This window comes from Felis catus, chromosome D4 (genome assembly GCF_018350175.1).
Source record: "Felis catus isolate Fca126 chromosome D4, F.catus_Fca126_mat1.0, whole genome shotgun sequence".
NCBI classification, from domain to species: Eukaryota; Metazoa; Chordata; class Mammalia; order Carnivora; family Felidae; genus Felis; species Felis catus.
The window spans coordinates 66,051,531-66,074,217 of record NC_058380.1 but is presented as its reverse complement, the minus strand read 5'-3'; the positions used below and the strand labels follow the sequence as shown (position 1 = coordinate 66,074,217).

Sequence of the window (22,687 nt, the reverse complement as noted above, 5' to 3'; positions counted from 1 at the left end):
CTCTTCCAGTCTTTCACTGTCTCAATTTTCCCCAAATAGCTACTTTTATAATATTTTAATACCACTGATTAGTTTTATCTTTATTAAAACTTTAATATGTACTCTTTATTATTTAAAGTAAAATCCTTTTCCCCTCTGGGTTTCAATTAGTTTGCACATTGAAACAGCTGTACATAATTAACATATACAACTTGATGAGTTTGAAGAGAGTATATACTCATAAAACTATCACAGTCTGTGCCACAAACCTATCCACCACCTCCAAGAGTTTCTTCCCACCCTCTTATTTATGATTATTATTATTTTGCAATAAGAACACGTAATGTAAGTATGCTCTTAGAAAAATTTGAAGTATACAGTAACTTAAAGTATTGTTAACTGTTGGTACTATGTTGTACAGTGGGTCTCTAGGACTTATTCAACTTGTATGACTGAAACTTTGCACCCTTTGACTAATAACTCCCTATTTTCCTCTCCTTCCAGCCACTGGTAACCACCATTCCATTCTCTGCTTCTGAGTTTTGACTGTGTCCTCCATAACTAGATGGAGGGAGATATGAGGCAAGAAGATATAACAATTAGGATATATGTGGTTGTATGTGGTAAAATCTAACTAAAATTAGTTTTGGATAAAATACTAATCTGATTTGTATAAACAAACTGTACAGAGATGAGTCTAATTTTCGCCATCATTGACTTCAGGAGTTAGAATGGCATCGTCAGGCACATTCTCTTTGTCAGCTCTACTTTCTCAGTCTCTCCCACATATTGACAAGGATGACCAGCAGGAGCTCTGGGTTTACATTCTACCCACTGAGAGATCATTACAGAAAGAATAATTTTTTTTTCTGACACTGGGGCAGCACTCTTGGATGGTATCTGATGTAGTCTGATTCAGGTCACTTGCTAAACTACAGCAAGCACTATGACTAAAGGAGTAAACTTTTTAAAAAGTTAATTAATTAATTTTTGGCAAGTCCTGTTTCCATGCTTGCCCTAATTTTCAGAGGGTTGGGACAGGCCCACCCTGTAAAACATGAACTGAGAGTGGGGGACTGTTGGTTTCTCAAGAGAAAGATATTCATAATTTTTCTACATATTGTGCAGATTTGCAAATTGTGTAGAGGTATTATGCAGGGATGTTGCATAACAGAAGCAACAGATGTCTACTTCAAAGACACTGAGAAAGAAGAAAAAGAAGGAGGAGAAGGGAAATATATGGAGGAGAGAGGTGAGGGGAAGTGAGAAAAGAGAAAGGAGGAGGGGGAGAGAGGGAAAGAGAAATTGAGAGAGATTGAGGTTGAGATATTGATTCATCTTGATGAACAGCATCATGAACTTCATGGGAGCAATTAGCAGACCTGCTTATAGCTGGAAACCCAGCAGATAAGGCACTATTTAGAAGACTTACATAAGCATTTTATGTTGAAAAGAATGAGTCCCAAATTTGGCTTTGCAAACATACAAGCTGTCATGATAATAGGTTTTGCAGTTTCATCTTTGAATGTAAAACACAAGATCCAGTTCTCCACTTAGGATATCACATGCCTTAAGGCCTTTCATGATTTCAGTAAATTCAGGTGTCTGCTTAGGACTTTCTTCATGGCTTCTTTCACTTCTTTATCCTTCATGCTGTAGATGATGGGATTCAACATCGGGGTTACCACTCCATAAGACAGTCCAATGATCTCATCAGATTTGTTTGTGTCCTTTGACTTGGGCTTCATGTACATAAAAAGGGCTGAACCATGGAAGAAGATAACCACAGTCAGGTGGGCAGAACAGGTAGAATTAATTCTCCCTTAGCAGAATTAATTCTCCCTTAGCAGAATTAATTCTCAGGATGGAAGAGAGGATAAAAACATAGGAAATGAAAATTAATAGTAGGGGAATCACCAGTAAAACATTTGCCACTGTCATGATAAGCACATTGATGGAGATATCTGAACATATGAGTTTAAGAAGAGCCAGGATCTCACAGGTAATATGATCAATGACATTATTCCCACAGAAAGGCAATACCATTGTCAGGACTGTTTGCACTAAGGAGTTTAGGCAGCCTATGATCCAGGACCAAGCAGCCATGTGCACATAAAGCATCCTGTTCATGATGATGGGGTACCTCAGTGGGTTGCAGATGGCCACATACCTATCATAGGCCATCACAGCCAGGAGGATACACTCAGTAGAGCCCAACCCAAGGGAGACAACCATCTGCAGAGCACAGCCAATGAAGGAGATAGATTTTCTCTCAGACTTAAATATGACAAGCATCGGGGGAATGGATGATGATGTGTAGCAGATGTCCAAGAATGAGAGGTTCCCAAGGAAGAAGTACATGGGGGTGTGGAGGCGAGAATCAAATGTGCTGATGACAATGAGGAGGCTATTTCCCAGCAGAATTATCACATGCATGATGAGGCAGAGCACGAACAGAAAAAGCTGGAGCTCTAGGTATTTGGAAAGTCCCACCATAAAGAATTTGGTCATGGTTGAATAATTCCCCATCCTCATGTGTCCATGTCACATTTAGAAAAGGACAAGACTCAGGGAAATTTAAATTTTTAATGTTGTACGCCTTCACTTCCAGTATTGTATTTGTTTCTTGAAACACTCCTAGGAAGCAAAAGATGAGGGACATGGTATAAATTTTATTGATGATGGATTGTAGTAAGGCTTTGAGAAATCCAGAACATCTGAGGACTACACAGCAGCATTGTCAAGGCTGTTAATACTCCAAGAGTTTTACTGGGAAGTGCCAAATAAAATTTATGACAAACTACTTTTAAATTTAGATATATAGGGATGTCTTTATTAATAGAAAATTTTAAATTAAAGCTGTTTTCTGATGAAGCAGGTCTCTATTTAAAAGATTATGTAGATCTAGCACCATATCATTTAACCTGAATATAAGTTCAGTAAACTATTCATTTTAGTAAACTATTCATTTTTACTATGAGATAGCTCATAGTAAACTGGAAAAAAAAGCAGTAATTATTTGTTAAGTTTTTCTTCAATTTGACTTGAATAAAATCTGTTAGGTACCTAGAACAGCGGGTAGTTCCAACATTGCGTATATATGATATAATCATATTTACTCTATGTAATATAATAATATTAGATGTATATTTACATATATATACAAAGATGAAAGAAGCTTTCTCTCTGTTCAAAAATAGTCCCAGAATCCGGTGGGGGGAGCATTTCTTAGAATTTAGGTCAAAACAAGAGAGAACAGAAAAAATAACGTTACCAGGAACATCAAATCAACCCATCAGGTAGGCCTATCTGAACTTCTTCATTTACCTTTGCTTTCACTTTTCCATTTCCTCTTTAAATATGGTATCAAGGGAGGGTTTGTTTCTTCATGATCTTCATCAGCAACCCCACAAAAAAACATTTTACTAGGAAAATATAATCTTTGTAAAACAATGTGTGTGCTATGCAACACAACTTTAAGAAAGGTCCTTCAGCTCTTCCTCCAATCATATTGTTACCCCTTGATTCTTCTAATATAGAAATTATGGAGGTACTACTGACACCCCACATGCTCTGCAATGGCCATGCTATTTTTTTCAGTCTCCCCATAATACTACACTCTCTCTTCCTTATGCATTTGTACATGTTTTCTTAAGCTAGAAGGGAACCTCCTAACTTAGACATCACCTTTTCTAGGAAAACAATCTCTTTTTGTGAGGAGGATACTCCTTTTATGTATTGTCACAGCATCCTGTACTTAACATCTCTCATAGAATGCTTCATTTATTTATCTATACAACTCAAACTCTGCCTTATGTACTGTGGTAGGTAATAGAGATCCCATTGTGAGAACTTGTTTTTCAAAATGGAAGCTGGATGCAGAATGCTTATGACAGTTATTTTAAGCTTTTAAGAAACAATTTTTGTGCTATATGACATGTTTCAATATGAAAAAATATATGGAACATTTTACAAAAACATTTTATCAAACTAAAATAGCCTGTTATTCTATCAAGGATAGAACAAAACTCTGGATCAATATTACTTATGCATATATAATAATAATAGTAAATAAAGCACATCCAAACTGTATACTAAAGTGATATAATTTATTTCATGAATTAATGAAATTCCAAATTAATAATTGAAAATCTATCAATAAAACACACTAAAGAAGCAGGCAAAAAACCAAAACACACTGTCATCTAAAAAGATGCCAAAAAAGCATTTGATAACATACAATACTCATTCTCAGTAAATCCCTTAGATATAGATATGAGAAGATACATAATTAAGATAATAAAGATAATCTCTATCAAATCATTGGGCCACATAATTCAAAATGGTAAAACTCTGGAGTATATTTGTAAAAGTAGTCAAAGATTTGTACTGGCACTATTACTATTATTTAACTTTTTTTTTTCTTCTGAATGATCCACCCAGTAGAATAGAGTAAGAGAAATAAATGACATTTCATGTCCTTTCATGATTCCAGTTTGGTTAGAATTTGAACAGTTGCAGCAAGTTTTTCTTTTTCTTTTAGTTCACCGGAAGTCTGGTTTTTGTTGATTGCGGATCAGTCTATTCGTAAGATGACATACCTTCATGTGTTGTACAACCAACTCTTGGAGAACAGTAAAGGGAAAGAAAAATGCTCATGGTGTAATGTTACATTATAATAGGAAATTTCATAACAATATAAGTGATCACATTTTGTATACGTGTGGCTGAAAAAGCAGCCACAGCAAAATATTAGTTTTCTCTGAAATGCAGTATTTGGAAGCATTATTAATATTCTTAATTTTTCTAAGTTTTTCCTCATTCTCCAAATTTTCAAAACATGAAGAATATATATTTTATGACTGTAAAAATTAGAAGTATTTAAAAATCCTCAACAGGGGTGCCTGGGTGGCGCAGTCGGTTGAGCGTCCGACTTCAGCCAGGTCATGATCTCGCGGTCCGTGAGTTCGAGCCCCACGTCGGGCTCTGGGCTGATGGCTCAGAGCCTGGAGCCTGTTTCTGATTCTGTGTCTCCCTCTCTCTCTGCCCCTTCCCCGTTCATGCTCTGTCTCTCTCTGTCCCAAAAATAAATAAACGTTGAAAAAAAATTTTTTAAATAAAAATCCTCAACAATATACTAGCAAAAGAAATCCAGCAATACATTAAAAAAATCATTCACCACCATCAAGTGGAATTTATTCCCAGGATGCAAGGGTGTTTCAATATTCACAAAACAATCAATGCTTTATATCCCATAAATATTAGAAAGGATAAAAACCATATGATAATTTCAATAGACACAGAAAAAGCATTTGACACAGTACTGCCATTCATGGTAAATACCCTCAACAAAGTAGGTTTAGAGGGAAAATCCCTTAACTTAATAAAGGCCTTATATGAAAAACCTACAGCTAGCATCATTCTCAATGGGGAAAAGAGCTTTTCCCCTAAGGTCAGGAACAAGAAGGTTGTCCACTCTCACCACATTTATTCGACATAGTACTGGAAGTCCTCACCACAGCAATTAGACAACCAAAAATAAAAGACATCCAAATTGGTAAAGAAGAAGTAAAACTTTCACTCTTTGCAGATGACATAATACTATATACAGAAAACCCTAAAAGACTACATGAACAACTACTAGAACTGATAAGTGAATTCAGTAAAGTCAGAGGATACAAAATCAATGTACAAAAATCTGTTGCATTAAAAAAAATTGTTTATTTTGATAGAGAGAGAGTGAGCATGAGCAGGGTAGGGGCAGAGAGAGAGGAGGAGGGAGAGAATCCCAAGAAGGCTCCATGCTGCCAGTGCAGATCCTGACACGAGGCTCAATCTCATGGACTCTGAGATCATAACCTAAGCCAAAATCAAGAGTTGGACACTTAACTGAGCCACCCAGTCTCCCCTGTTGCATTTCTATACACTAATAATGAAGCACCAAAAAGAGAAATTAATAAAACAATCCCATTTACAGTAGCACCGAAAATAATAAAGTACTTAGGAAGAACTTAACCAAAGAGGTGAGAGACCTCTACTCTGAAAACTATAAAACACTGATGAAAGAAATTAAGGATGGCACAAAGAAATGGAAAGACATTCAATGCTCATGGGTTGGAAGAACAAATATTGTTAAAATGTGCATGCTTCCCAAAGCAATTGACAGATTTAAGGCAATCCCTATAAAAATACCGACAGCATTATTCACAGAACTGGAATAAACAACCTTAAAATTTGTATGGAATCACAAAAGACCCTGAATAATCAAAGCAATGTTGAAAAACAAAACTGGAAGCATCACAGTTCCAGACTTAAGGTTATACTACAAAGTTCTGGTCATCAAAACAGTATGGTATTGGCACAAAAATAGATCAGTGGAACAGAATAGAAAACCCAGAAATCCACATTTATATCGCGAATTGATCTTTGACAAAGGGGGAAAGAATATGCAGTGGGAAAAAGACAGTCTCTTCAACAAATGGTGTTGGGAAAACTGGTCGGCTACATGCAGAAGAATGAAATTGGACCACTTTTTTACGCTATACGTGAAAATAACCTCAAAATTGATTAAAGATTTAAATGTGATACAGGAAACCATAAAAATTCTGGAAGAGAGCACAGGCAGTAATTTCTCTGTCATCGACTGTAATAACGTTTTTCTAGATATGTCTCTTGAGGCAAGGGAAATAAAAGCAAAAATAAACTACAGCAAAATAAGCTTCTGCCCAGCGAAGGAAACAATCAAGATTAAAGGCAGCCTACAGTGTGGGAGAAAATATTTGCCAATTTCATATCTGATGAAGGATTAGTATCCAAAATATATAAATAACTGATACAACTCAATACCGAAAACAAATGATCCAATTAAAAAATGAGCAGAAGCCATGAACAGACATTTCTCCAAAGAAGACATCTAGATGGCCAACAGACACATGAGAAGATTCTCAACATTACTCATCATGAGGGAAATGCAAATCAAAACTACAATGAGATACTACCTCACACTGCTCAGAATGGCTCAAGTCAAAAACACAAGAAATGATAAGTGACGGCAAGGATGTGGAGAAAAATGAACCCTCATGCACTGTAGGTGGGCAGTTCTAGCCACTCTGGAAAAACAGTATGAGGTTCCTCAAAAAATTAAAAATGGAACTACCCTACAATCCAGAAATCACACTACTGGGTATTTACCCTCCAAAATACAAAACACGAATTCAAAGGGATATATGCACTCCTATATTTATTGCAGCGTGATTTACAATAGCTAAATTATGGAAGCAGCCCAAGTGTCCACTGATAGATGAATGTATAAAGAAGATGTATAGATACACAATGGAATATTACTCAGCTATAAAAAAGAATGAAATCTTGCCATTTGCAGTAGCAAGGATAGAGCTGGAGAGCATAATGCTAAGTGAAAAAGTCAGAGAAAGACAAACACTATATGGTCTCATATGTGGAATATAAGAAATAAATGAGCAAAGGAAAATAGAAAAACCAAGAAACAGACCTTAACTATAGAGAACAAACTGATGGTTATCAGAAGGGAGGTAGGTAGAGGATGCGTGAAATAGGTGATGTGGATTAAAGAGTACCTTTATCATGATAACACTGAATAGTGTATAGACCTGTCGACTGACTATATTGTACACCTGAAGCTAATAGAACACTGTATGTTAACTACAGTGGAATTAAAAACGTAATAAAAAAAATCAAAAGCATTTTTAACTTTTCCTTTTAAGGAAACAGTGGCAAGGGTTTACAGAATTCTGTCCTCAGTTTTCATTAAAACCCAAGAAAGGGTAAGAACAGTTAATGGATATTGGAGAGAGATTTTCTGTTATTTGATTACACAGACTGACTTAAGCCATTTAATGTTTTATTTCAAGCAATCACTTCACAAATATATGCACTCTGAGAAGACACACTGAACAGTTCCAATTTTTGGAATAGGATTCTAGACTTCACCAGTTAGAGTGGTCCAGGTGGGCAGTATGGATAGGATGTACCTTATGAAGCACCCAAGTATATCAGACAGTAAAAGGTAAGGCAGAAGATAGAGTCAGTGTGAGGAGTATGGGGGATATTAGTGATTACTGTTACCTTGGCTTCTTTATTTCTACCAAAAAAGAAGTGAAGTTTGTTTCTTGCCTGGCTGTTTCTGTCCATCTTGCTCTAAAGGTCTGTCTTTAGATTGATGCTCATCTTTGGAGATCACCTATAGAAGGAAAGCAAACTCTGCTTGGGGACTTGGATCATGAAGCATTCACCTTTCAATCCAAGTTCACCAAGAGAAAAGAGTAGAAGTTTGTAAAGCACTTGTACTCACTGTAACTTCCTGATTTTAACCTAAGGAGCTTCTTGAAACAGGCTGTGCCTCCTTCCCCTCAGAAAGAAATCAAATGCACTATGTGTTGCATTCTATGGTCTGTTTCAGCTAATTTCCCTTCCTGTTTATGAAACAACATATTCTTCATGATACCAGAAATCCCTGGTGCTAGATCTCTGGTGCATATCTGAATAAATAGCAACCCCACAGTTGCTAATAATGAGCAGTAGTCCTCTACTTACAGCAAAGCTTCTTTTCATTTTCTTATATGGTGTTGAGAATTATCCTGGGTTTTGTTTCACATATCTGTGTAGAAACAAAGAACACTTCTTTGTTGCTGGGATCTTCAGTGAACCAGGCTCACTGCTGGGATCATTGACCCAGCTCATCCTTTTCATGCTCTGACCATTTCTAGGGCCATATTACAGTGCATAGCTCTCTGTCTCTGGAATCCTACCGTGTCCCAGTTCTTACTTCTTTGTTGCCTTAACCACTGGTAAAGAGATGTACTATGTCTATTGGAAAGCACGTGGATTGGAAGACCTAAACTTCAATCTTGGCTCTTTGGCATAGTGGCTGTATAAACCTTGTGCAAAACATTATCTCACAGCATTATGTGTCATTTAAAATGGGGTTATGTAACCTGTTCTTAGAGTTGTTTTGAGGATTAGTGTAACATACCTGAATATCACTGGCATAGATTGAATGCATAACACATGTTAATTTAATCTGGTAATTTAGGCTGGTATTCATTTTCCATGATAAGGGAAAGTGATTTATTTGCAATGTTGTTCATGTATATCCATGGTATTTTCTTCACCCAATAATTCCTTAATTTTTGCATTGTCTTATTCAGCACTTTTAAAATAAAATAACTTCTTGATTGAGGGGATCCTGGGAAGATGGCGGCATAGGAGGACTCTGGGCTCACCGCGCATCCTGCTGATCACTTAGACTCCACCTACACCTGCCTAAATAACCCAGAAAACCGCCAGAAGACTAGCAGAATGGAGTCTCTGGAGCCAAGTGCAGACGAGAGGCCCACGGAAGAGGGTAGGAAGGGTGGCGAGGCGGTGTGCGCTCCACGGACTGGCAGGAGGGAGCCAGGGCGGAGGGGCGGCCCACCTGCCAAGCAGAGCCACTGAGTTTGGCTTACAAAAGCGATGGGGCCAGACGGAATGTGTTCCGACTGCAAGTGGGACTTGACATCTGGAAGGTTATAAGCTAACAGCTCTGTTCGGAGAACGGGAGGGCTGGAGGACAAGGGGAGCGAGAATTGTTGAGCCCCGGATGACAGAGCTCAGCTTGGCGGGGAACAAAGGTGCTCACCAGCGCCATCTCCCTGGCCCATCCCCCAGCCAAAATCCCAAAGGGAACCAGTTCCTGCCAGGGAACTTGCTTGCACCACGCAAACACCCAAAGCTGTGCTTCTGCAGATCCATCCCTCTGGCGGGTCTGACCCCCTCCCGGTGCCGCAGGGCCCCTCCCGAAGCGGATCACCGAAGGAAAAGCGAGCTGAGCCTGCCCCTCCCGCCCCTGTGCACCTTGCCCATCCACCCCAGCTAATACGCCAGATCCCCAGCACCACAAGCCTGGCAGTGTGCAAGTAGCCCAGATGGGCCACGCCACCCCACAGTGAATCCCGCCCCTAGGAGAGGGGAAGAGAAGGCACACACCAGTCTGACTGTGGCCACAGCGGTGGGCTGGGGGCAGACATCAGGTCTGACTGCAGCACCGCCCACCAACGCAAGTTATTCAAGACAGCACAGGGGAAGTGCCGTGCAGGTCTGCAACACTCCAGGGATTATCTAAAATGACGAAACGGAAGAATTCCCCTCAAAAGAATCTCCAGGAAATAACAGCTAACGAATTGGTCAAAAAGGATTGAAACAATATAACAGAAAGTGAATTTAGAATAATAGTCATAAAATTAATCGCTGGGCTTGAAAACCGTATAAAGGACAGCAGAGAATCTATTGCTACAGAGATCAAGGGACTAAGGAACAGCCAGGAGGAGCTAAAAAATGCTATCAACGAGCTGCAAAATAAAATGGAGACAACCACGGCTCGGATTGAAGAGGCAGAGGAGAGAATAGGTGAACTAGAAGATAAAATTATGGAAAAAGAAGAAGCTGAGAAAAAGATAAAAAAATCCAGGAGTATGAGGGGAAAATTAGAGAACTAAGTGATGCACTAAAGAGAAATAATCTACGCATAATTGCACTAAAGAGAAATAATCTACGCATATTCCAGTTATGAGGAGGAAGAGAGAGGGAAAGGTGCTGCAGGTGTACTTGAACAAACCATAGCTGAGAACTTCCCTGATCTGGGGAAGGAAAAAGGCATTGAAATCCAAGAGGCACAGAAAACTCCCTTCAGACATCACTTGAATCGATCTTCTGCATGACATATCATAGTGAAACTGGCAAAATACAAGGATAAAGAGAGAATTCTGAAAGCAGCAAGGGGTAAACGTGCCCTCACATATAAAGGGAGACCTATAAGACTCGTGACTGATCTCTCTTTTGAAACTTGGCAGGCCAGAAAGAATTGGCACGAGATTTTCAGGGTGCTAGACAGAAAAAATATGCAGCCGAGAATCCTTTATCCAGCAAGTCTGTCATTTAGAATAGAAGGAGAGATAAAGGTCTTCCCAAACAAACAAAAACTGAAGGAATTTGTCACCACTAAACCAGCCCTACAAGAGATCCTAAGGGGGACCCTGTGAGACAAAGTCCCAGAGACATCACTACAAGCATAAAACATACAGACATCACAATGACTCTATACCCGTATCTTTCTATAATAACACTGAATGTAAATGGACTAAATGCGCCAACCAAAAGACATAGGGTATCATAATGGATAAAATAAAATAACTTCTTAATTCCGAGTTCCCATTCACCTTTTCCTTTCTGGAAATACTTCTCTCCTCTCATTTTTGTCCTAATGTTCCCTATTAAATCTTCAATGTAGGATTCTCATCTTCTCTATCTACAGTAGATAGCATAGCTAATTGGAATTTCAGTTTTCAAAGCAAGGAAAACATTCTCCTTTGTTTTTTCATCAGTGTTTCATTAACTTCTTGTGACAGTTTGCTGCTTCTCCTCAGTGAATTGACTGCTTAGTTTTCTTTTTAGAGCTAAAAGTCAACTAAAACCTACAGTTGAGTATTCCACAATCACACACAACTATTAGTAGTGGTGAGGGAGAGGGAAGAACAAAGCTTTCTGCTCAACAGAACATCATATTATAAATTTTTATGCAATAGTAAAGTAATATGTCACATAAATACTTTTCTACCTCTGAGCCTTAAATGTTTATTTCCAGACCCTCACCAGTGGTTCTGGTAACCAATTTAAATCCTCCTTTGTTTTTTTCTAAGAGACTTTGTAATGCCAGAAGTGATTTAAAGTTGAATATTTAAATAGTATAGAAGGTAGTAATTTTTAATTACATTAGGGATGATGTTTCAAGAAATAATTATACTTAACTTTTTAAATAGTAATTTTTCTTCTCTGAATTATTACTTCCCTGACTATACAGATAATACATAGTATAGAAATTTGAGAGGTTCTGGATTATCCAAAGGGAAAAATGAAAGTCAATCATAATTATAGAATAAATACTAAAATTTTGACATCTATTCATATACTGTATTTACATGCATAAGAACATACTACATTTCTTGACTTACTGGGTTTTTTTTATAATTAACAATATATAGTGTATGCATTTCCCCGTATTAGGCAATTTTAATGAATTTCATTATATCTTTAACTGATAAATAGGAAAAACATACAAGAAGTGGAAATGAAACAGTTTTTTTTTGTTGTTGTTGGAATCTCAGCAACTTTTCACTTTTTTGGCTTTTTGAAGGAATGACAAAGCTGGAGGACTGGGATTTTATTTCTTTCATTTAATTCCCTATGAGGAAAAAGGATGCACAGCCTCAAGGAGTATCCAGCATACTCCTGCCTTTGCTTCCCTCACTTACACTCTAACAACTTTCTGGCCCTTGACCCCACTGTGTACTTCCAAGTTTTAGTGTTTTAATTCCATCTACACTTCTCTTCTTCCAGCACTCCAGGATTGTGTAGGTCTTAATTAGAAGAGCACAATTCTATTCATATTTTAAGATTCAAATATGTGCCAGGATCTTTGCTAAAGTTTGATGCCAAATATGTTCACTCAGTGTTGTGGGGATACAGAAAAATGAAAAAGGCTCTACCTCTTTTTTTTTTTTTTAATGTTTATTTATTTTTGAGAGAGAGAGCATGGGCAGGGCAGGGGCAGAGAGAAGGGCACAGAGGATCCAAAGCAGGCTCTGGGCTGATAGCATCTAGCCTGATGTGGGGGTTGAACTCAACAACCATGAGTTTATGACCTGAGTCAAAGTTGGATGCTCAACTGACTGAGCCACCCAGGCACCCCAAGACTCTCCCTCTTGATGGGAAGACTAGAAAAGTTCCAGAAGAGCCTGTTGTAGTAAAACTATCTGTGCCTGTTCTTGGACATTGAATTTGCCACAAGAATTGGTGCTTTGTTTTAGCAGAAAGTATTTTGGCAGGACTCAAATTTCAAACTCATCTGAGGTGGATAGCCACTAAAATCTCTGCTCACATATTTTAGGCTTAGATCTGCTTATGTGTAGTTAGGGATCATCCAGTATTTAGGCAGAGCTTATACAGAAACCTGGACTCCTATTCTCTAGCTGTCTCTTTTCTGTGTTGTTGTTGTTGTTGTTGTTGTTGTTGTTGTTTGTGGTTTTTTTTTTTTTTTTAACATTTTTAACTGCTATGGTCTTCCTGAAATCTGTCCTTTGTTTCTTCAAGTCAATGAGATTGAATTTTCCATCTGAATTTTAGTTAACCACTAGTGATTATGACTTTGTCCTTCCCTTATCTTGAAATCACTAAAAGGGAAACTTACCTAGTGCTATTCGTTTTTACAAATGTTGACTACCCCTGTTCATTTTCTGAATGCTGTTGACTACTTCAAGAAGGCATTTTTTTGTTTGTTTTTATTCTTTTAATCTTTAACTTTTTTTTTTAAATTGAATTCCACTTAGTTAACATGCAGTGTAATATTAGTTTCAGGTTACAATTTGGTGATTCACTACTTACATACAACACCCAGTGCTCATCACAGCAAGTGATCCTCAATCCCCATCACCGGTTTAACCCATCCCCCACCACCTCACCTTTGGTAACCATCAGTCCTCTAGAGTTAAGAATCTATTTCTTGGTTTTCCTCTCTCTTTTCCCCCCTATGATCATTTGTTCTGTTTCTTAAATTCCACACATGAATGAAATCACATGGTATTTGTCTTTCTCTGACTGACTTATTTCACTTAGCATAATACTCTAGCTCCATCCATGTCATTGCAAATAGCAAGATTTCATTCTTTTTGATGGTTAATATTCCATTACATATATAAACCACATCTTCCTTATTATAGAAAAGTCATTTAACATGAGATCTAACCCTTCTTAACAAATTTCTAAGTGTACAACACTATATTGTTAGCTATGGGAACAATGTTGTACCACAGATCTCTAGAACTTACTGATTTTGAATATCTGAAACTTCATACCTGTGGAATAACAAACCCTCCATTTACTCCTGTTCTCAACTTCCTGGCAACCACCATTCTACTCTCTGCTTCTGAGTTTGACTATTTTATTTAAAAAAATTTTTTTTAACATTTATTTATTATTGAGAGACAGAGAGAGACAGAGCATGAGCATGGGAGGGGCAGAAAGAGGGGAGGACACAATCTGAAGCAGGATCCAGGCTCCAAGCTGTCAGCACAGAGCCCAACGTGGGGCTCAAACTCACAAACTGTGAGATCATGACCTAAGCCGAAGTCCAATGCTTAACCGACTGAGCCACCCAGGTACCCCTGAGTTTGACTATTTTAGATTCATCATGGAGTCTGGGAGTATTTGTCCTTTATGACTGGTTTATTTCACTTAATGTAAGGTCCTCAAAGTTTATCCATGTTGTCACATGTGGTAAGATTTCTTTCATTTTTAAGACTGATTAATATTCTATATATGTATATACCACATTTTCTTTAGCCATTCATCTGTCCATCAACATTTAGGTTGTTCCCTCATCTTGGCTATTGTGAATAATGCTGCAATGAACATGGGAGTTCAAATATCTCTTTGAGATCCTAGTTTCAGGAAGTTGTAAAAGCCTTTTTTTTTGTCTCGAGTTTATGTTTGTTATTTACAGGAGAGTTGATTCAAGTATTGTCATTATTAGAACATTTTATTTCATAGAATATGTACATATTATAAATATGTACATATTTTTTTTATTTCCCACATTTATGTTATAAGTAAAATAAAAGGTTATATTTTCTTGTACTATCTTTATCTGATTATGAGATAAAAATAAAAGGATGGGGCAGGTTTCACTCTGGTTTTTTGCTAAATAACTTGAATAACATGAAGACTATCTCTGACTTGAAAGTTTGATAAATTCATATGTAAAACTTTACCCAAGAACTACTAAATTTCAATTAGAAGTTGGTAAAAATAAAGATGAATTTTTATTCCATCTAAGTTACCAGTCCCCATGTATTCATAGATGTCCTATGGAGTTAAGAACCATTGCTAGAGAATATATATAGGAGAGGAATTTTTGTGTCATAGTGTATATGCATATTCATCTTTTTTTGTAATGCTTATTTTTGTTTTAAGAGTTTTTAAAAGTTTAATGGTTTCTTTTATTTTGGGATATATATTAATCTTTGCTAATTTTCCAAATTTGTACCCAGGTAGAAGTGTTTAAGAGCTCCTTTTGCACGATATTCCTGTTGATACTTAATACTGGCTTATTTTTAAATTATTAATTGAGTCTGGTTAGTTCAAAGAAGCATTTTCTAAGCCTCTCATAACAGTAGGTATTATTTGAAAGGTGTTGGAAATTATATGGGGTATACATGTGACACACTCTTCCTGAAGATGTTTCTATTTGGTTTTGTCACAAGGTTAAGTTCATGCAAATCTGTAGAAGGAAGCAAGATAGATGCAGCCAAATGTTAACCCAGTAAAGTAGTGAGGGTAGTTACTGCATGTATAAAGTCTACATGTGTATAAGGTGTTGGTGCATCCCTGTGCAGGTTCTTTCAAGAGACCTTTGTAAACATTGCTGAAGGAATCATATTTTCTATTCTATTGTGAGACCACTAGATGATGGCACAGACTAGCTTTTTCTTCATTCTTTCTTTTTTAGTACAAACCTGTGAGTGGAATTATGGGATCAACTCCATTGGTCTTGCTTATTTGCTCTTCAAAACGTTAATACTCCAGTTGCAATGAATTAGATTTTGTGTCTGTCCATATTATTGTCATAATTTAGTATTTAACTACTTTTTGGGTGGGCAGTATCACATTTAAAAATATTTCGGGGGCTCCTGGGTGACTCAGTGGGTTACAGGTTCAACTCTTGACTTTAGCTCAGGTCGTGATCTCATAGTTCATGAATTTGGGCCCTTCATGGGGCTGTCTGCTGTCAGCACAGAGCCTGCTTCAGATCCTCTGTCTCCCTCTTTTTCTCTCTGCCCTCTCCCACTTGTTCTGTCTCTCAAAAATAAACATTAGAAAAATATTTCATTTCTCTTATTACTTATGATTTGATTATCCTTTCATATTTTTGATATTGGTTGTAGGACTTTATGTTGTAGAACTTGCTATTTTTTATTGGATGTTTATATTTTTTATGTATTTAAATTTTTTTTAATGTTTATTTATTTTTGAGACAGAGAGAGACAGAGCATGAATGTAGGAGGGACAGAGAGAGAGAGAGGGAGACACAGAATCTGAAGCAGGGTCCAGGCTCTGAGCTGTTAGCACTGGGCCCGATGCAGGGCTTGAACTCATAAACCGTGAGATCATGACCTGAGCCAAAGTTGGATGCTTAACCGCCTGGGCCACGCAGACGCTCTGTTTATGTTTTTTAGAAACATATTCTCAACTAATCCTTTTTTTGTTTCTGTGTACTACAGATAAATTTTCTCATTTATGTCTAATGTTTACTTTCTCAATGGTGTCTTTTGTTATATAGGACACTTAATTTTAAGGAGGTTGAATTTCTTGTTCTTTTCCCTTTTTGCTTTTTAGCTTGTTTAACAAATACTTTTACTGCCTGTATGTCATAAAAATATTCTTCCATAATTTTCTATAGAAGTTCTACAATTCTGCTTTTTATAATTTTGACTAATCAAATTTATATATACCATAAGGTAGACGTTTATTGTTATCTTTCTAGTCAGTATGAATAGTCAATAACCAAGCATGATTTATCAAATAGTCCATTTGCTATGTACTGATTTATAATGCTTTAACTTTTATCAAACCCTCTGATAATATCTGTTATCAAACTCTATTTTTTGAATTGAAGATTAATTTTATTATATATACCCGTATAAGTAGGAAATAAAAAGAAAGATTATTTTAAAAAATGTTTAAATATGAAATTTATTGTCAAATTCGTTTCCATACAACACCCAGGGTTCATCCCAACACCCAGTGTTCTCCATACAACACCCAGTGTTTTCCTCAATGCCCTTCACACACTTCCCCCTTCCTTCCACACCCCATCAACCCTCAGTATATTCTTAGTTTTTAAGAGTCTCTTATGCTTTGGCTCCCTCCCTAACTTTTTTTTTCTTCCCCTCCCCCATGGTCTTCTGTTAAGTTTCTGAGGATCCACATAAGAGTGAAAACATTTGGTATCAGTCTTTCTCTGTGTGACTTATTTCACTTAGCATCACACTCTCCAGTTCCATCCACATTGCTACAAAAGGCCATATTTCATTCTTTCTCTTTGCCACGTAGTATTCCATTGTGTATATATAAACTACAATTCCTTTATCCATTCATCAGTTGATGGACATTTAGGCACTTTCTATAGTTTGGCTATTGTTGAAAGTGCTGCTATAAACATTGGGGTACAAGTGCCCCTATGCATCAGCACTCCTGTATCCCTTGGGTAAATTCCTAGCAGTGCTATTGCTGGGTCATAAGGTAGGTCTATTTTTAATTTTTTGAGGAACCTGCACACTGTTATCCAGAGTGCCTGCACCAATTTGCATTCCCATCAACAGTTCAGGAGGGTTCCCATTTCTCCACATCCTCGCCAGCATCTGTAGTCTCCTGATTTGCTCATTTTGGCCACTCTGACTGGCGTGAGGTAATATCTGAGTGTGGTTTTGATTTGTATTTCCCTGATGAGGAGCGACGTTGAGCATCTTTTCATGTGCCTGCTGGCCATCTGGATGTCTTTAGAGAAGTGTCTATTCATGTTTTCTGCCCATTTCTTCACTGGATTATTTGTTTTTCGGATGTGGAGTTTGGTAAGTTCTTTAAGATTTTGGATACTAGCCCTTTGTCCGATACGTCATTTGCAAATATCTTTTCCCATTCCATCGGTTGCCTTTTCATTTTGTTGATTGTTTCCTTTTCAGAAGCTTTTTATCTTGATGAGGTCCCAATAGTTCATTTTTGCTTTCAATTCCCTGGCCTTTGGAGATGTGTCAAATAAGAAGTTGCTGCAGCTGAGGTCAGAGAGGTTTTTTCCTACTTTGTCCTCTAGGGTTTTGATGGTTTCCTGTCTCACATTCAGATTATTTATCCACTTTGAGTTTATTTTTGTGAATGGTGTGAGAAAGTGGTCTAGTTTCATTCTTCTGCATGTTGCTGTCCAGTTCTCCCAGCACCATTTGTTAAAGAGACTGTTCCATTGGATATTCTTTCCTGCTTTGTCAAAGATTAGTTAGCCATACTTTCGTGGGTCCAATTCTGTAGTCTCTATTCTATTCCATTGTTGTATGTGTCTGTTTTTGTGCCAATACCATGCTGTTTGATGATTACAGCTTTGTAGTACAGGCTGAAGTCTGGGATTGTGGTGCCTCCTGCTTTGGTCTTCTTCTTCAATATTACTTTGGCTCTTTGGGGTCTTTTGTGGTTTCATACAGATTTTAGGGTTGCTTGTTCTAGTTTCGAGAAGAATGCTGGTGCAATTTTGATTGGGATTGCATTGAATGTGTAGATAGCTTTGGGGAGTATTGACATTGTAACAATATTTATTCTTCCAATCCATGAGCACGGAATGTTTTTCCATTTCTTTATATCTTCTTCAATTTCCTTCATAAGCTTTCTGTAGTTTTCAGGATACAGATTTTTTACATCTTTGGTTAGGTTTATTCCTAGGTATTTTATGCTTCTTGGTGCAATTGTGAATGGGATCAGTTTCTTTATTTGTCTTTCTGTTGCTTCATTATTAGTGTATAAGAATGCAACTTATTTCTGTACATTAATTTTGTATCCTGTGACTTTGCTGAATTCATGTATCAGTTCTGGCAGACTTCTGGTGGAGTCTATCGGATTTTCCATGTATAATATCATGTCATCTGCAAAAAGTGAAAGCTTGACAACATCTTTGCCAATTTTGATGCCTTTGATTTCCTTTTGTTGTCTGATTGCGGATGCTAGCACTTCCAACATTGTGTTAAACAACAGCAGTGAGAGTGGACATCCCTGTCATGTTCCTGATCTCAGGGGGAAAGCTCTCAGTTTTTCCCCATTGAGGATGATGTTAGCTGTGGGCTTTTCATAAATGGCTTTTACGATGTTTAGGTATGTTCCTTCTATCCTGACTTTCTCGAGGGTTTTTATTAAGAAAGGATGCTGAATTTTGTCAAATGCTTTTTCTGCATCGATTGACAGGATAGTATGGGTCTTTTCTTTTCTTAATGTGATGTATCAACATTGATTGATTTGTGAATGTTGAACCAGCCCTGCATCCCAGGAATGAATTCCACTTGATCATGGTGAATAATTATTTATATGCTGTTGAATTTGATTTGCTAGTATCTTGTTGAGAATTTTTGCATTCATATTCATCACTGGCCTGTAGTTCTCTTTTTTTGCTGGGTCTCTGTCTGGTTTGGGAATCAAAGTAATGCTGGCTTCATAGAATGAGTCTGGAAGTTTTCCTTCCCTTTCTATTTTTTGGAACAACTTGAGAAGGATAGGTATTAAATCTGCTTTAAATGTCTAGTAGAATTCCCCTGGGAAGCCATCTGGTCCTGGACTCTTATTTATTGGGAAATTTTTGATAACTGATTCAATTTTTTTCGCTGGTTATGGGTCTCTTCAAGTTTTCTATTTCTTCCTGTTTGAGTTTTGGAAGTGGGTGTGTGCTTAGGAATTTGTCCATTTCTTCCAGGTTGTCCAGTTTGTTGGTGTATAATTTTTCATAGTATTCCCTGATAATTGCTTGTATCTCTGAGGGATTGGTGGTAATAATTCCATTTTCATTCATGATTTTATCTATTTGGGTCATTTCCCTTTTCTTTTTGAGAAGCCTGGCTAGAGGTTTATGAATTTTGTTTATTTTTTCAAAAAACCACCTCTTGGTTTCGTTGATCTACAGTTTTTTTTTACATTCTATATTGTTTATTTCTGCTCTGATCTTTATTATTTCTCTTCTTCTGCTGGGTTTGGGGTGTCTTTGCTGTTCTGCTTCTATTTCCTTTAGGTATGCTGTTAGATTTTGTATATGGGATTTTTCTTGTTTCTTGAGATAGGCAATGTATTTTCCTCTCAGGACTGCCTTTGCTGCATTCCAAAGCATTTGGACTGTTGTATTTTCATTTTAATTTGTTTCCATATATTTTTTAATTTCTTCTTTAATTGCCTCGTTGACCCATTCATTCTTTAGTAGGATGTTGTTTAACCTCCATGCTTTTGGAGGTTTCCCAGACTTTTTCCTGTGGTTGATTTCAAGCTTCATAGCATTGTGGTCTGAAAGTGTGCATGGTATGATCTCATTTCTTTTATACTTCTTAAGGGCTGTTTTGTGACCCAGTATGTGATCTATCTTAGAGAATGTTCCATGTGCACTCGAGAAGAAAGTATATTCTGTTGCTTTGGGATGCAGAGTTCTAAATATATCTGTCAAGTCCCTCTGATCCAATGTATCATTCAGGGCTCTTGTTTCTTTATTGATCCTGTGTCTAGATGATCTATCCATTGTTGTAAGTAGGGTATTAAAGTCTCCTGCAATACCACATTCTTATCAATAAGGTGCTTATGTTTGTGATTAATTGTTTTATGTATTTGGGAGCTTCCATATTCGGTGCATAGACATTTAAAATTGTTAGCTCTTCCTGATGGATAGACCCTGTAATTATTATATAATGCCCTTCTTCATCTCTTGTTACAGCCTTTAAGTTAAAGTCTAGTTTGTCTGATATAAGTATGGCTACTCCAGCTTTCTTTTGACTTCCAGTAGCATGATAGATAGTTCTCCATCCCCTTACTTTCAATCTGAAGGTGTCCTCAGGTCTAAAATGAGGCTCCTGTAGACAGCAAATAGATGGGTCTTGTTTTTTTTTATCCATTATGACACCCCATTTCTTTTGGTTGGTGCATTTAGTCCATTTACATTCAGTGTTATTATTGAAAGATATGGGTTTAGAGTCATTGTGATGTCTGTAGGTTTCTGGACTGTAGTGATGTCTCTGGTACTTTGTGGTCCTTGCAACATTTTATTCACAGAATCCCCTGTAGGATGTCTTGTAGGGCTGGTTTAGTGGTGATGAATTCCTTCATTTTTTGTTTGTTTGGGAATACCTTTATATCTCCCTCTATTCTAAATGACAGACTTGCTGGATAAAGGATTCTCGGCCGCATATCTTTTCTGTTCATCACAATGAATATTTCCTGCCATTCCTTTCTGGCCTGCCAAGTTTCAGTACATAGGTCTGCTACTGTTCTTATGTGTCTACCTTTTAAGTTATAGCCTCTTTATCCCTACCTGCTTTCAGAATTTTCTCTTTATACTTGTATTTTGCCAGTTTCAGTATGATATGTTGTGCAGAAGATAGATTCAAGTTACGTCTAAAGGGAGTTCTCTGTGCCTCTTGGATTTCAATGCCTTTTTCCTTCCCCAGATCAGGGAAGTTCTCAGCTATGGTTTGTTCAAGTACACCTTCAGCCAGCCCCTTTCTCTCTTTCTTCTTCTTCCGGAATTTCTATGATACGGTTATTGTTCTGTTTGATTGCATCCCTTAGTTCTCTAATTCTCCCTTCATTTTTTTATCTCTCCTGGATTTTTTATCTCTCTTTTTCTCAGCTTCCTCTTTTTCCATAATTTAATCTTCTAATTCACCGATTCTCTCCTTTGCTTCTTCAATCCGTGCTATGGCCACCTGCATTTTATTTTGCACCTCATTTATAGCATTTTATAGTTCCTCATGACTGTTTTTTATTCCCTTGATCTCGGTAGCAATAGATTCTCTGCTGTCCTCTATGCTTTTTTCAACCCCAGAAATTAATTTTATGACTATTATTCTGAATTTTTGTTCCATTATATTGCTTAGATTGTTTTTGATCAGTTCATTAGCTGTCGCTACTTCCTGGAGTTTCTTTTGAGGAGAATTCTTCCATTTAGTCATTTTGGGTAGTCCCTGCGGTGACTCCAAACTGAAGGGCACTTCCCCTGTGCTGTCTGGAGTAACTTGTGTTGGTGGGCCGGGCCGCAGTCAGACCCTATGTCTGCCCCCAGTCCACCACTGGGGCCACAGTCAGACTGGTGTGTACCTTATCTTCCCCTCTCCAGGGGCAGGTCTCACTGTGGAGTGGTGTGGCCCCTGTCTGGGCTACTTGCAGACTGCCAGGCTTGCGGTGCTGCTTCAATGGGATCTAGCCAAGGGTGTATTCACCGGGGTGGATCCGCAAGGTGCACAGGGGCAGGAGGGGCAGGTTTAGCTCCCTTTGAGGTCAGTGGTCTCCTGCGGGAGGGGCCCTGAAGCACTGGGAGGGAGGCAGGCCTGTCAGAGGGATGGATCTACAGAAGCAGAGTGTTGGGCGTTTGTGCAGTGCAAGCAAGTTCAGTGATGGGAACTGGTTCCCTTTGAAATTTCAGCTGAGGGATGGGAGAGGGAAATGGCGCCTGCCAGCATCTTTGTTCCCCCCCGCCCCCCGAGCTGATCTCTGTCTTCTGGGGCTCAACAACCCTCCCTCCCGGCATCCTCCCACCCTCCCAGCTCTCCAAGAGCAGAGCTGTTGACTTTTAACATTCCAGATATTAAGTTCTGCTGGCTGTCAGAACTCACGGAGTCTGGCTCCTCTGCTTTTCCAAGTCAGACTTTGGGGGCTCTGCCTTGCTGTGAGGGCTGCCCCTCCACTGCCCTGGCTCACTCCTGTCAGTCCGTGTAGCATGCACCGCCGCTCTTCCCTTCCTACCTTCTTCTGTGGGCCTCTCATCTACACTTGGCTCTGGAGAGTCCATTCTGCTAGTCTTCTGGTGGTTTTCTGGGTTATTTAGACAGATGTGGGTGGAATCTACACGATCAGC

At 38.0% G+C, this 22,687-nt stretch overlaps 1 protein-coding gene across 7 annotated transcripts in view; it reads left to right on the top strand.

Annotated features, from left to right (window-relative positions):
* The window catches only part of LOC101080836 (olfactory receptor 13C9), a 238,118-nt gene that overhangs the window by 79,309 nt on the left and 136,122 nt on the right, over positions 1-22,687 (top strand). Inside the window, exon 8 of one of the 7 annotated variants that reach the window (XR_006588491.1) lies at positions 484-4,867. The exons of the other annotated variants lie outside the window; for them this stretch is intronic. The gene's annotated coding sequence lies outside the window, so the exon portion shown is untranslated. Of the gene's footprint in view, positions 1-483; positions 4,868-22,687 lie in introns of those variants that run through there. 7 annotated transcript variants of the gene reach the window in all.